The following is a 14,358-nucleotide window of genomic DNA, read 5'->3' as shown; positions in this document are numbered from 1 at the left end:
CTGGCTGTTACTCTATTGGATAGAGCGATATCAACCAACTAGTTTTTGACAGGTTGTTACTTTCTTTAGGTAGTTGCCAGACAATTAACCTTCACTGGCTGTTACTCTATTGGATAGAGCGATATCAACCAACTAGTTTTTGACAGGTTGTTACTTTCTTTGGGTAGTTGCCAGACAATTAACCTTCACTAGCTGTTACTCTATTGGATAGAGCGATATCAACCAACTAGTTTTTGACAGGTTGTTACTTTCTTTAGGTAGTTGCCAGATAATTAACCTTTACTGGCTGTTACTCTATTAGATAGAGCGATATCAACCAACTAGTTTTTGACAGGTTGTTACCTTCTTTAGGTAGTTACAAAACAATTAACCTTTACTGGCTGTTACTCTAGTAGATAGAGTCATGTCAACCGACTAGTTTTTGTCAAAGTCTGAATTCAAAAATCTTTTAGTTATGATCGGAATTTTGTGCCCTTCGGACCTATTTCTCGAAAACATGGAATAACTACGGTTTAATGGTGAGTACTTCTAGTGCTTTGCTATTTGATTATATATATTTTACTTTAGACGTTATTCAGTAACTCGTATAAGCGTAATTTTCAACGTGAGAACTAGGTGATAAAGCGCGTCCTTAGGGTGTAGTTATCATCAGTGTTGTAGCTAGGGAGTGTCTTCAGGGGTGGCCCTGGAGTTTGATGACCATTTATGTTTACATTAATACCATATATATATATATATATATATATATATATATATATATATATATATATATATATATATATATATATATATATATATTATATAAAGCTATCAATATAAATATAAATCCAACCAAATTTAAAAGAAAATCTATACCAAATTTGTAGTTTCTTAGTTCTTCCAATCTTTGATGCAATTCTATTTCTTGGTTTACATATGGAAAATGACAATTAGATATAGGTCCTTTATATAATTTTATTATTATTATTATTATTATTATTATTAGCCAAGCTACAACCCTAGTTGGAAAAGCAAGATGCTATAAGCCCAAGGGTTCCACTAGGGAAAATAGCCCAGTGGGGAAAGGAAATAAGGAAATAAATAAATAAGAATAAATTAACAATAAATCATTCTAAAAACAGTAACAACGTCAAAACAGATGTGTCCTATATAAACTATTAACAACGTCAAAAACAGATATGTCATATATAAACAATAAAAAGACTCATGTCAACCTGGTCAACATGAAAACATTTGCTCCAACTTTGAACTTTTGAAGTTCGACTGATTCAACTACCTGATTAGGAATATCATTCCACAACTTGGTAACAGCTGGAATAAAACTTCTAGAATACTATGTAGTATTGGGCTTCATGATGGAGAAGGCCTGGCTATTAGAATTAACTGCCTGCCTAGTATTACGAACAGGATAGAATTGTCCAGGGAGATCTGAATGTAAAGGATGGTCAGAGTTATGAAAAATCTTAAGCAACATTCAGCATAATGAACTAATTGAACGACGGTCCCAAAGATCTGGAATAAGAAATTTAATTCAATTACCTCTGATTAATATGACATCCTCTATATCTATCAGTTTTCCGATCAAAATGGTTAATTGCAAGTTAAGATGGGAAGCTTCAATCACATCGTTTGTTTCTAAAAAATAATGTTTTCTTTATCATTATTTTTTTATTTTGATTTTTTTGCAAATCTAGAATTTTCGTTTAGGTAGTAGTTGTATATATGCTTATAGTATGTGCACGGAAAATTGCCAGTGGTAAAATTGTCAGCCGGAAAATTGCCATGGAGAGAATTACCAGTCGGAAAATTGCCATGGAGAGAATTACCAGTTGAAAAATTGCCATTCATTCACTTTTCTGTTTTGTAATTATGAAAAAAATTCAAATTGAAATTTTTATATTTTTTAAAATTATGAATTCCATATCGTTCAAAATGCAATTTTTTTTTTTGACTAAAGTCATTCACTTTTCTGCTTTGTAATTAGGCAAAAAGGAAATAGTAGTATTATTATAAATGAGCATTTCAGGAAATAGAAAGTTTTTAAATCTAAAGCGAAAACTTTATTGATCAATATTGATTTTTGGTATAATAAATGGATTTATAATATAATTTTTTTTTTTTTTTTTTTTTTTTTTTTTTTTTTTTTTTTTTTTTTTTTTTTTTTAAGAATGTATCAGTTTGATGATACATGAATTGTAGTTCATCAACTAGAATATCCTTTATCCCGTTCACATTTTACAAATGATAGAAAAAAAAATAATGAAAGAAAACAAAAATCAATGTTGAGGAAGTAAAACTTGAATTCTTAGATAATATTCATGGACTATACCATTTTTTAATTACCTAAAATATACTTTGAAAATAACTTTCAACCTTGAAACTGAAAATTCATTTTGTATATGGTTCCTTTAATATATATATATATATATATATATATATATATATATATATATATATATATATATATATGTATCTATATATATATGAATATGTATCTATATATATCTATATATATCTATATATCTAATAGATCTATATATATCTATATCTCTATATATATCTATATGTATATATATATCTATATGTATATATATATATCTATATGTATATCTATATATATGTATATCTATATATATGTATATCTATATGTATGTATATCTATATGTATGTATATCTATATGTATAGATATAGATATAGATATATATAGATTATATATATATATATATATATAGATTATATATATATATATATATATATATATATATATATATATATATATATATATATATATATATATATATATATATAGTAGAAAAGCCTAGTAGCTGAGCCATGCCATTCTGTCTTTCTAATGATATGCCAAATTGCAAAAACTCGGCATAGTTCACAATTGTAATGCATTCCTTTCAACTCTAATCTTTTCTATGGAAGCAATTTCTTCAACTGGGAAATTTATCAAAATTCTAGTAAGGTTCACAAAAATATTATAGATCTCTCTGTACGACTTCGCAGCTGAACTATTTTCTATTTAAGTAACTCTAGTAAATTCGTATTCAATAAATCGAACCTGTAAATATAAAATACATAGTTTAGGTTCGAAAAAACTTTTATGAAATAACAAAAAGGAAATGGTCTAAAAGAACTATCATGTTAATTAACGGTAGTTTAAGCCCAATAAACATTTGAAAATTTCTCACTAAACAATGGCAATTTTCCAACTGACAATTTTCCAACTGACAATTTTCCTAGATCTCTTGTATACGCTAGCAAATTCTTACAACCACAAAAATATATCGAATATATCAAGAAGTTAAACGCAATCATTCATACACCTCGCTGGTTTGTTGCCTGGAATGAAATCCAAAACTTTACTACGAGGATTCGAAAGCTGCAACAATTTTCGCAAAGTAAAACATAGCTGAAGTCCACGAAAATTCAGAACAAATCTAACTATTAAAACTAAACGCTTGTGTAAAGGTATGATCGAAGTATATTCAAAGTTATATACGATTAAACTTTAATTAGAAAATATGGCTACATTATTTTTACTGTCGACCTTAATTGACAATCCTAGTTACACCGGGTAAGAGAAGTGCTCTAGATCAGGAATTAAGTTCATACACGCCAATTTCGAACCTATACGTTATTTCAAAAGTCCAGTATTAGAATATGTAATTGCTGAACAAATTACTCTGAAATAATTGAAGCATTGCCAGACAACTCAGCGTAGAGAATATTTAATTCTATAGAGTTGTATCTTTTTCTTTCCCACCGTTATTCCTATATTATGGGGTCGGTTGCCTGATGCATACTTTAGCATAGGATTTTCGCGTTCACGTGCCCTTGCAGTCATCAACAACAGTTATTAGAAGCTGGCAGTGGGACTATCCTTTTGCTATAAAGCAAGACATTAAGGCAGCAGCTGTCCTTTTGTTTTTTCTACGACGTAGTGGACGTACGGAGGTAGTATTCTTACACCCCTACCACATGGCAAACAGAGACAGTTATATACTCTGATGTAAATATGCTGTAAATGATGGAGAACAGGTGTGGCATTTTGATATCACTCCATCTTAGTTCTGCTTTTGATACAGTCGTGCATGAACTGCTACTTAATAATTTGTACAAATTGGAAACTTTCCTCATAATATGTACCATTAAAGCGAGGGGTAGAACGGGGAAGTGTAGTAACACAAATCTGATTCTGTATCTATAACATACTGTACGTTTATCAAAATACTACAGAGGCAGAAAGTGACGTTCAAACTATTTGAGCATGATACACTATTTTACTTCTCCGTAAATGATATCGATGATACTGCTGAAACTTTGAACTAGATTCTTACCATTAATAGGCAATGGATGACAATTAAAACAAGACTGTGCTAAAATAAAAATTGTAGTAAGAAACACTGAGTATTGCCTCAGAAACATTGCTTTTGTAAAAAGGTATTTTGATGAATGTTCTGTAAAAACAACTTGATTAACAGTGTTACTACCAGGTGATTACTGCAACCAAAAAAAAAAAAAAAAAAAAAAAAAAAAAAAACAATGACTAGAGAGGGAGGACTCTAACCTCACAAAACATAATAACCATTGGGGCAGGACTGATAAAAGTGCTTCCATCCCGAGAAAGGATTACTCCTATACTAACTAAAATACACTGGCTGTCTATTAAGGCTCGGTCCCAGACGATTGGTCTAATTACGATTAGTCTAATACCAATTGATCCAAAGTGAATTGGTCTAAAACTAACTTGTCTAAAGGTACGGTTGGCCCAAGAAAACTATTAGTCAAAAACAAACTCTTCCAAGGTGTGATTAGTCTCATTACCATTCTGGGAACACTCGTATAACTATATATATATATATATATATATATATATATATATATATATATATATATATATATATGTATATATGTATATATGTATATATATATATATATATATATATATATATATATATATATATATTCACATATATATATGTATATACATATATATGTATATATGTATGTATGTATATATATTGAAGTATCCGTTTTTATTATATTCGAGATTTATTTACACAATAATTTAGTGTATTCGTTTTTATTGTATTAAGAGATTTATTTACATAACATTTTAGTGTATTCATTTTTATTATATTCGAAATTTACTTACAAAATAATTTAGAGTATTCGTTTTTTATTATGATCGAAATTTATTTACACAAGATTTTAGTGTATTCGTTTTTATTATATTCGAGATTTATTCAAACAATATTTTAGTGTATTCGTTTTTATTATATTCGAGATTTATTCAAACAATATTTTAGTGTATTCGTTTTTATTATATTCTAGATTTATTTACACTATTTTAGTATATTCGTTTTTATTGTATTCTAGATTTATTTACACTATTTTAGTATATTCGTTTTTATTATATTCTAGATTTATTTACACTATTTTAGTATATTCGTTTTTATTATATTCCATACATAGGTTGGCCAGAACCGGGGATAGGGAAGAACCCATTGAGACTCCCATCTTTTATTGATAAAATGAACCTTCAAATTCGAAAATAGTAGATTCTACTGATATCATAATTAGCTCACAAAACTTACCTATAGGCAATGGTGGTTTAAAAATGCCATCTTCGGCGAGTTTAGTGAGATTTTCCAGCACAAAGTCAAGGGGTACATTTGTAAACAAAGAGCTACAACCCTAGTTGGAAAGAAAGATCTTATAAGCTTAAGAGCTCTAACAGGAAAAAATAGCCCAGTGAGGGAAGGAAATAAATACAAGTTATGAGAAGTAATGAAAAATAAAAGAAAATATTTTAAAAACAATAACATCCAAACAGATTTTTCATATATAAATTATGAAGAAATTATGTCAGCCTGTTCAACATAAAAATATTTTCTTAAGATTTGAACTTTTGAAGTTCTACCGATTCAACTACCCGATTTGGAAGATCATTCCACAACTTGGTCACAGCCGGAATAAAACTCCAAGAATACTGTGTAATATTGAGAATCATGAAGGAAAAGGCCTGACTATTACAATTGTCAATGCTGAGGTCCAGATGTTGAGGAGCCAGTGTCCTTGACCTACTTATAATTCATACTTTGAGTTTTGTTAGGATTCAACTTCATGCCCGATAATTTGCACCATTCACTAATTTTAGCTATATCTTTATTAAGGGATCCAGCAACCCCAGTTCTACATTCAGGAGATGGAATAGATGCATACAGAGTAGCATCATCTGCATACAGAGTAGCATCATCTGCATACAGAGTAGCATCATCTGCATACAGAGTAGCATCATCTGCATATGCAATGAGCTTGTTTTCTAGACCAAACCACATGTCATGTCTGTATAGTACGATAAGCAATGGGACAAGAACACTACCCCGAGGATCACCAGATATAACATTCCTCTACTCACTGTGGTCCATCAACAACAATTCTTTACAATCTATTACTTAGAAATTCAAATATGATGCTAAAAAAGCAAGAGTCTCATGATCAACACGGTCGAAGACAGCACTAAATTCAAGGCCAATCATTCGGACATCCTAACCACAAACAAGGGATTTCTGGACAGTTTTGAAGATTGTAAGAAGGGCATCAAATTCTCCAAGGCCTATACGAAAACCTGATAAACACGTTTTGCCAAAAGACGCTCATAAACATTAGATTATATGGGAGTTATGGAAATTAATCAGTTTAACTTAAACTAACACAAACACATTTACTTCGTGAAGTAACATGACTAATTCTCTAACAACCACTAAAAGCCCCTCTTCTTGCTAACTTGTGCAAAATTGTATAGATATATATGTATATATACATTATATATATATATATATATATATATATATATATATATATATATATATATATATAATATATGTATATAATATATGTATATGTATATATATATATATATATATATTATTTATATTTATATACAGTATATATGTATATATACAGAATATATGAATAAATTAAATACATTTCGCAAATTCAAACCAAAGGACTTTAGAGAACTTTGGACACTGTTGTTTAGGTAGTTCTTAATGTGTCAGGTATTTTAGGGGGTAGAAAACTTTATTGTATAAATTGTGTCTTAAAGTAAGATTGATGAATAGTGGTCAGGTTCATAGGCCATTTCTGTAAGCTAATTATGAAACCATGGTTAAACTGTTATTTCTAATTATTATAAGATTGTTTAAGTGGTTTGTATAATTAATTTTACTATGAAATTTTTCTTGTTAAACTCAAATGCAACCTTAATTTTAGGAAAAAGATATCAAAGTTTTAGTGATTTTATTTTATCAAATTAAATACTTTTTCAATAGTGTGTTTATGGCTCAACAATTTATTTTTCTGATTTCAGAGAGAAACCTGGTTACCGAAAAGGCACTAGTAGCTCTTCGAATCAAAGGTATGTCAACAAAACTACTACCGAAAAGGCACTAGTAGCTCTTCGAATCAAAGGTATGTCAACAAAACTACTACCGAAAAGGCACTAGTAGCTCTTCGAATCAAAGGTATGTCAACAAAACTATTACCGAAAAGGCACTAGTAGCTCTTCGAATCAAAGGTATGTCAACAAAACTACTACCGAAAAGGCACTAGTAGCTCTTCGAATCAAAGGTATGTCAACAAAACTATTACCGAAAAGGCACTAGTAGCTCTTCGAATCAAAGGTATGTCAACAAAACTACTACAGTATACTAAGTTAATATCAATTTACTGCTTGCTGGGATTAACATAGGGATAGAAAGTCAATCACATCATATAATTACTAATTGGGGTCTGATAGATTTAATCCTAAAACACTATTGTGGGTAATTTTTACCTTAAACACATTTGTTTCATGCGCGTAGAGATGCATAGGTGGAGGCATCCCAGTGGGTTTTTCTATAGCTTCAGTTGGATAATATTGACCACAAAAACGTATAAAAATAATAACATATAAACTGTTCTTTGTTGCCAAGTGAAATTGAAAATGAAGATGATAATGTTGAAGGCGAGATTTTAAATAGGTCTGAAACTGACAAAGATTATGAGCAACCCTCTAAATGTGATGTGGACAGTGATGAGTTTGAAGAAATGGAGTTACAAAGTAGTGCGTGCAACAGACATGCCTGCCTTCTCCCTCTGCTATCTCGGCTGTAAATGCTGTTGCTAGGTACCGTAAAAGGCTCCAAAGTGCGGCTGTTCAAGGTTTAACAAAACCAGTCACTCCTGCTGCGTGTGCTGCCTCTTCTGCTGCTTGTGATGTCTTTGCTGCTGCCCGTGCTGTCTCTGCTGTTGCCCATGACGTCTCTTCTGCTACCTATGACGTCCTTTCTGCTGCCTATGACGTCTCTTTGCTACTTATGACGTCCTTTCTGCTGCCCGTGATGTCTCTCCTGCTGCAAGTTTTTAATCTCAGTTTTTTGTTAAATTTAACATTATTTTTTTTTTTAATTTCTCAAATGTTATCGCTGGATTATCAGAACATAAGACTAGTAGTTTATGGACATTCTATGTTCTTAGACAGTTTGTGATGTAGGCAGGCAAACTTTCATTGATTCCTAATAGAACTTTATTCAGCACTCCTTAATATTGCCAAAGTTTTTTCAACTTTACAAGGTATCTTGATTTCAGTCTTTAATTAATGAAAAGAAAACCAGTGACTGTACTGGCCAGAGTAGCCCTTCATGGAAGAAAAGTTAGATATATTGACAGAGTAGCCTAGTCCTCTGAGGAAGAAAATATGCATAAGAACCCAAAGTAGACGGCGATATATGTAAAGAAAGTATTGATAGTGATAGTCCAAAAGTAGTCCTCTATATAGAAAGGAAGCAAGAGCCAAAGGAACGAATTAGATATACTGAGTTAGGTATCGTTGCTAATTTATGAAGGTATGCTAATGGTCAATTGCAGGAGACTTTAGCCAAATCCTTTACTAACATTCTCTAAGAGTCTATATCACTTATTACTTTACTTCCCACTTTTTATCTCCAAGGTCCGGGTCAGTTAGGGTTAAAGATAGGCGGAAAACTACGCCGATTCCTAGCTGGCCTCTGTGACCTAATTAACAAAAAATTACTAACAATGGAAAGTACTCTACGAGTCTAAGTCGCCTCTTACTTTATTTCCAGCTTTTTAAATCTCTTGTGTCCGGGTCAGTTAGGCTTAAAGGAAAGACTTGCAAAAGTATGCCGATTCCTAGCTGACCTCTGTGACGTAATGTGCTTATTCCTGGTTGAGCCTGTGTGGGCTCAGTGAGGTGTAAAGGCACATCATAGCGCTTATGCGCGATTCACGCTGATTCCTGGCTTACTTCTGTGACTCTGTCACGGGTTGGTTACAGTGTTAAAGGCGTGTTTTGGAAAATCCGGTTTCTGGCTAAAGTCGGAAACCGGCTAGTAAACGGTTCCTTTACCTTATGGCGAGGGACTTAGAACCCCCCTCAAAATAAGGTTTCAGGATGTCGGGGTAGTCTCAATGTTGGGGTGATCACAAGCCTCTTGATTGTTACTACTTTGATCCGCTCTGGTTTGGGGTTCCAGAGACGCTCAAGTGTTGGTGACATGTGCTCCCAAAATGTGCTCGCAACACATGGAGGTGGGTGCATGGTACTGATCTTGTACAGTGGACGTCCCCCCTGTCTCGAAGGTCATGACCTCATCGTGGTGAGACAGTGGCAACATGCTTCATACATGGTGTGCTTCAATATACTACAAAATTTTATAAGCATGGCTAACTATGACCATAACACCATTGGTTTAAAGTCTCCTGCTTGTACTGAAAGGGAAAAGCACCTTTAGAACTTAATGATAATATTTCCTAGGGTTGAAATAGTTTCAACATATTACATTAGTATCAATAGCTCTAAAAAATGCAAAGGGGGATAATACAGGAATGGTGATACAGTAGATTAAGTGGTACTTTTTTGTTGGTTTAACTTGAAATGAAATAGATTTTGCAATTTTAAGTCAAATGACTTTACAGAACTTTGGACTTGATGGTCTTTAGGTAGGTCTTAATGTGTCAGGTGTTTTGGGGGTAAAAAACTTGATTGCATAGAAGTATATCTTAAGGTACAAATTGCTGTATAGTGGTCATGTTCATAGAAAATTTCTGTAGGCTAATTCTGAAATCCTGGTTAAGGTAAGTTGTGAAATATCAAAGTTTTTATATAATTATCGAATGTGTAGTAGTTTTTAGGTACTTATAAAAAAGGGATTGTTTTAAAGAGTTTGGGAATGTCTTCTACCCCGTATATATTCATAAAATAGTTTATTATTTTTCCTGTTTTTGTAAGTTTGGACCTTTATGATAACCTAAATATGATCATTATTTTTTTTTTAATTGTTAAATAATCTATAAACTTCATACTAGCTGCCATAATATTTCTATGCAAATCCTCTAACAATTATATAAGTAAATAACTCGCTGATATTGACATATCTTTCTCCCTTTTAGGTAACAGATTTGGCCTTACAAGGTGGTGTGGTTGGCAGCCATTTTGAGATTCTTTTACACTTTTGCTGTAAGATGATGATAATATCCTGTAAAAATTTCAGCCATTAACTGTTATTTACCTACTGCAAATAAATGTTGAAAAGAGTATTGATTTTTTTTTTGGCCAAAAAAACATTTACTTTTTTTTTCTCATTTTAGGAAAAGTTACTTTGTTGTTCCTTCACCCCCCCCCCCCCCCAACCGTCCTGGATCTGACCAAAGGGTGCTCAATTATTGTAGAATAAGTACTTAGAATAGTTTGTTTATTTTTATATTTAGATTTTAGTTGAATATTTTTGTGGTCATTTTTTTTATACTTTTTTTTTAATCTATTTGTAATAAATATTTATTTTGGACTTGGCCTTTATCTATTCTTTTTGAATATTAAACAGTCTTTGAATTTTTGTTTTATTTTAGAAGGTATTGAATTGGCTTCAAAATGAATTTTTAATGAATTTTTTTGGAGCGGGTCAAAATCGACCCATCGAAACCTATCCAAGGTGGTGAAATAACAATACTTATCCAGGGTCATTGAATTGTTATTTCTAATAATTATAAGGTTGTTTAATTGATTTGTATAATTAATTCTAATATGAAATACTTCTTGTTGTACTGTAAGGAAACCTTACTTTTAGGAAATACGTTATTGAAGTTTTAGTGATAAATTTCGTATCCATTTAAGCACTTTTTGAAAAGGGTTTTTATGGCACAACAATTTATTTTTTTTCTGATTTCAGAGAGAAACCTGATTACTGAAAAGACATAGCAGCTCTTCGAATAAAAGGTATGTCAAAAAATACTACAGTATATTATTTTAATATTAATTTACTACTTGCCATGACTACCATAAAGATAGAAAGTCAAGCCTATTGCATAATTACTTGTTGGGGTCGGGTAGGTTTTACCCTAGAAAAAAAAAAAGTTGAAATCTTTCAGGAATATGCCACCATTAACGCCAATATCCTTTGATAAGATTTTTCATTATTGCTGTTGTAAATTCTAAATTTTCAACTTTTTGTCAAAATGATACTATAAAGTACCCTTGACAGAAAATGCTAAGAAAGTTTCTGCCTGGGTCATGTCTGTAGTTAATTTCAATACTATTCTTCCCTTTGAAATGATAAATGCTGTTGAAACCTTAACATCTTTAATGTTCTGTTTCAGATGAGAAATGTTACCTTTGATGACATTTGTCCACGATAGTACTTAAAAAGAACATTAAAAGAATGTGAGACCTGTTTCTTGGCCTTAGAAAAGACTTGGCAGAAAACTACTATTGGGAAAAGTTTTGTAACTTGGGTCATGGATGTTGGGAGCGGAATGATTGCACCCAAGTGTGATAGTTTCATGCATCACATTATTGCCTACTCCTAAAAACAAGGCAGTACAGATCTTATTACGAGGTTCTGTCCGAACTTTTCAGAAGTTGCTGTACCTCTGATTAATATCGCCAGTCCTAAGATTGACGCCAGTGGACATATTATCAACGTGCTTTTGAAGCTATCAAAGTCTTGTCTTGAAGTCTTCGTTTTGAAGGAATCTGAATTGGACAAGCTGTTTATCAAAGGAGAAGCTAGTGATGTGGCTGAAGGAGCAGTTTTGATGCGGACCAGTGACGATAATGTACTACACCAGATTTCTTATTTAAGTAAAGTGAAGCCGCCTCAGTTCCTAGAGTACAGTGGAAAAGGAAGCTTGGGCTCTCCTTCATGCTCTTGAAAAATATTGATTCGTATATAAATCATCTAATTATTTCATATATATAAAATTGATAGATAATCCATCTCTTGTATAGTTTTTTTCTGACCGTAATCCATTGTCTTTTGTAAGTAAAATTAAAAAACTTCAAAATTAACTCTATGGGCCTTGGTCCTGCAGCAGTATAACATTGGGGTATTGCATATCAAAGGCAAGATTAAACCTCATTGCCGACATCCTTCCCAAATGTTGACTTTTGCTTCTGTATACAAAAATTCTAATCTATTAGTTTGTTATTTGGATGTATATGTTGTCTCCCCTTAAGGGGAGGGACATGTTAAGATGCATCATGATATTTGTCTCTTTTTGTGTTCAATATGTACTTTCATGAAATTTATGTAATTGTATTGAACTGTTATTGTTTGCATTTTGTTATTCTTACTGCTATACTTTAATAGTTTTAAGTTTTTTTTTTGTTTTAAGAGTAGATTCACCGAGTCTGTGTAACTGTAAAGGTTAAATTCAATTATCTCCAAGTATTTCGTAATTTGCTCCCGCAGGAATTGGTTTTTATGTCATTACTTTATTTGATTAGGAGTTGTGCATTAAGTTTTCTTATGTGGTGATTTGATTATTCAAAGATAAACCTAGATATATATAAGTTAGGTTAAGTTTTCCTTTAGTTTTTGTCTCCTTTATTATATATCACATCTTATCATCGCACACTCTCTTTAGACAAATTCAGCATTGTTACCAATGGTATGACAACATATACATATAGATTATTTGTGTGTGTCGAGGAATGCTGTGCTGCCATCTCTTGTATATGTTTTTACTCCATGGACTAAAGAAGTTATTACTTTGTTTATTTGGTTGAACTTTTTTTTTTTTTTCTTTTTATTCTCAACATGGAGAGTCCCCGGCATTTCTCTTATCACTACTTGACACCTAGCCATCCGTAACAGTAAGTACTGAAAAGACTCCTTTATTCAAATTGTTCTATGTATTAGTGTATTATATAATGTCGTGTGTTAAAGTGATTTAGTGTTTATAAAGTTATACTGTATAACTAATGAAGATTGTTTGTGTATTGGAAATGTCATATGTTAACCTGTGAGTGTTAGATAGTTTATAATGTATAAACAATAAGGTTAGAATCAAGTTTTACTTCATTGTGCATTTTCTGCAGTCAAGAACTTTTATATTATATCAAGTTATATTGTTGTAAATATGTTTATTTTTTGCAGAACTCTTTAGACCTTGGTCAGTCTTCTTCATTATTGGTCCTAGACCTTAGACTCTTGGTCATTGGATCTTACTTCATCCTTAGATAGACGTGATTCTTCGTCAGACTGTAATCACGTACAGTACTTTTCCTTATCATGATTATACTCGCAAGATCTTCAATAGACCTTTATATTATTATAGAAGTTCCTGGTGTTATACACGAAGTTTGTTAATTTTGTATGTTTCAGTTTGTAAATATATTTTAAGTTAATAGAATTTATATTAAAAATTAAACAAGGAAACTTAAAAATTAGCAATCAAATATATTTTTAAAAGAACCAGAGTTCATGGAATATAAAATGTAAAAACCATTACTCGACAATGTGTGTGTGTGTGTGTGTGTATTATATATATATTTATATATATATATATATATATATATATATATATATATATATATATATATATATATATATATATATATATATATTTCTCTATATATATATATATATATATATATATATATATATATATATATATATATATATATATTTCTATATATATTTCTATGCAAACTCTTAATTCTTTCTTTACTCATAAAAGCGCATAACTCTTGAGGTTTCCAGCAAGGTAGAGGGAGAAAGATCAGTGGCCTGTGGTGAACTCTCAAATGGTAGAAATGTCCCTTGGTCCAGTGCAACCCTTTCAAGTGGGAGAAGGGTGCGAAGTATCTCACGATAAATAAATAAAGATCTTAAGTAAGTTTAAAAATCCAGAGTAAAGCTTAACATCATGGAAACTTAGTGCCCAAAATTGAACTAAGATGGCAAATTAGAGCAGCCTTTGTCAGTTCTTGTAATATATGGCCTGGATATGTGTATTCACTGAAAGAACACTTGACTGGATTCGAAAAAAAAAAGGCTTAG

The sequence above is a fragment of the Palaemon carinicauda genome, chromosome 44 (genome assembly GCF_036898095.1).
Source record: "Palaemon carinicauda isolate YSFRI2023 chromosome 44, ASM3689809v2, whole genome shotgun sequence".
Classification (NCBI taxonomy): Eukaryota; Metazoa; Arthropoda; class Malacostraca; order Decapoda; family Palaemonidae; genus Palaemon; species Palaemon carinicauda.
The sequence above is the reverse complement of the archived record's forward strand: the minus strand, read 5'-3'. Positions refer to the sequence as shown.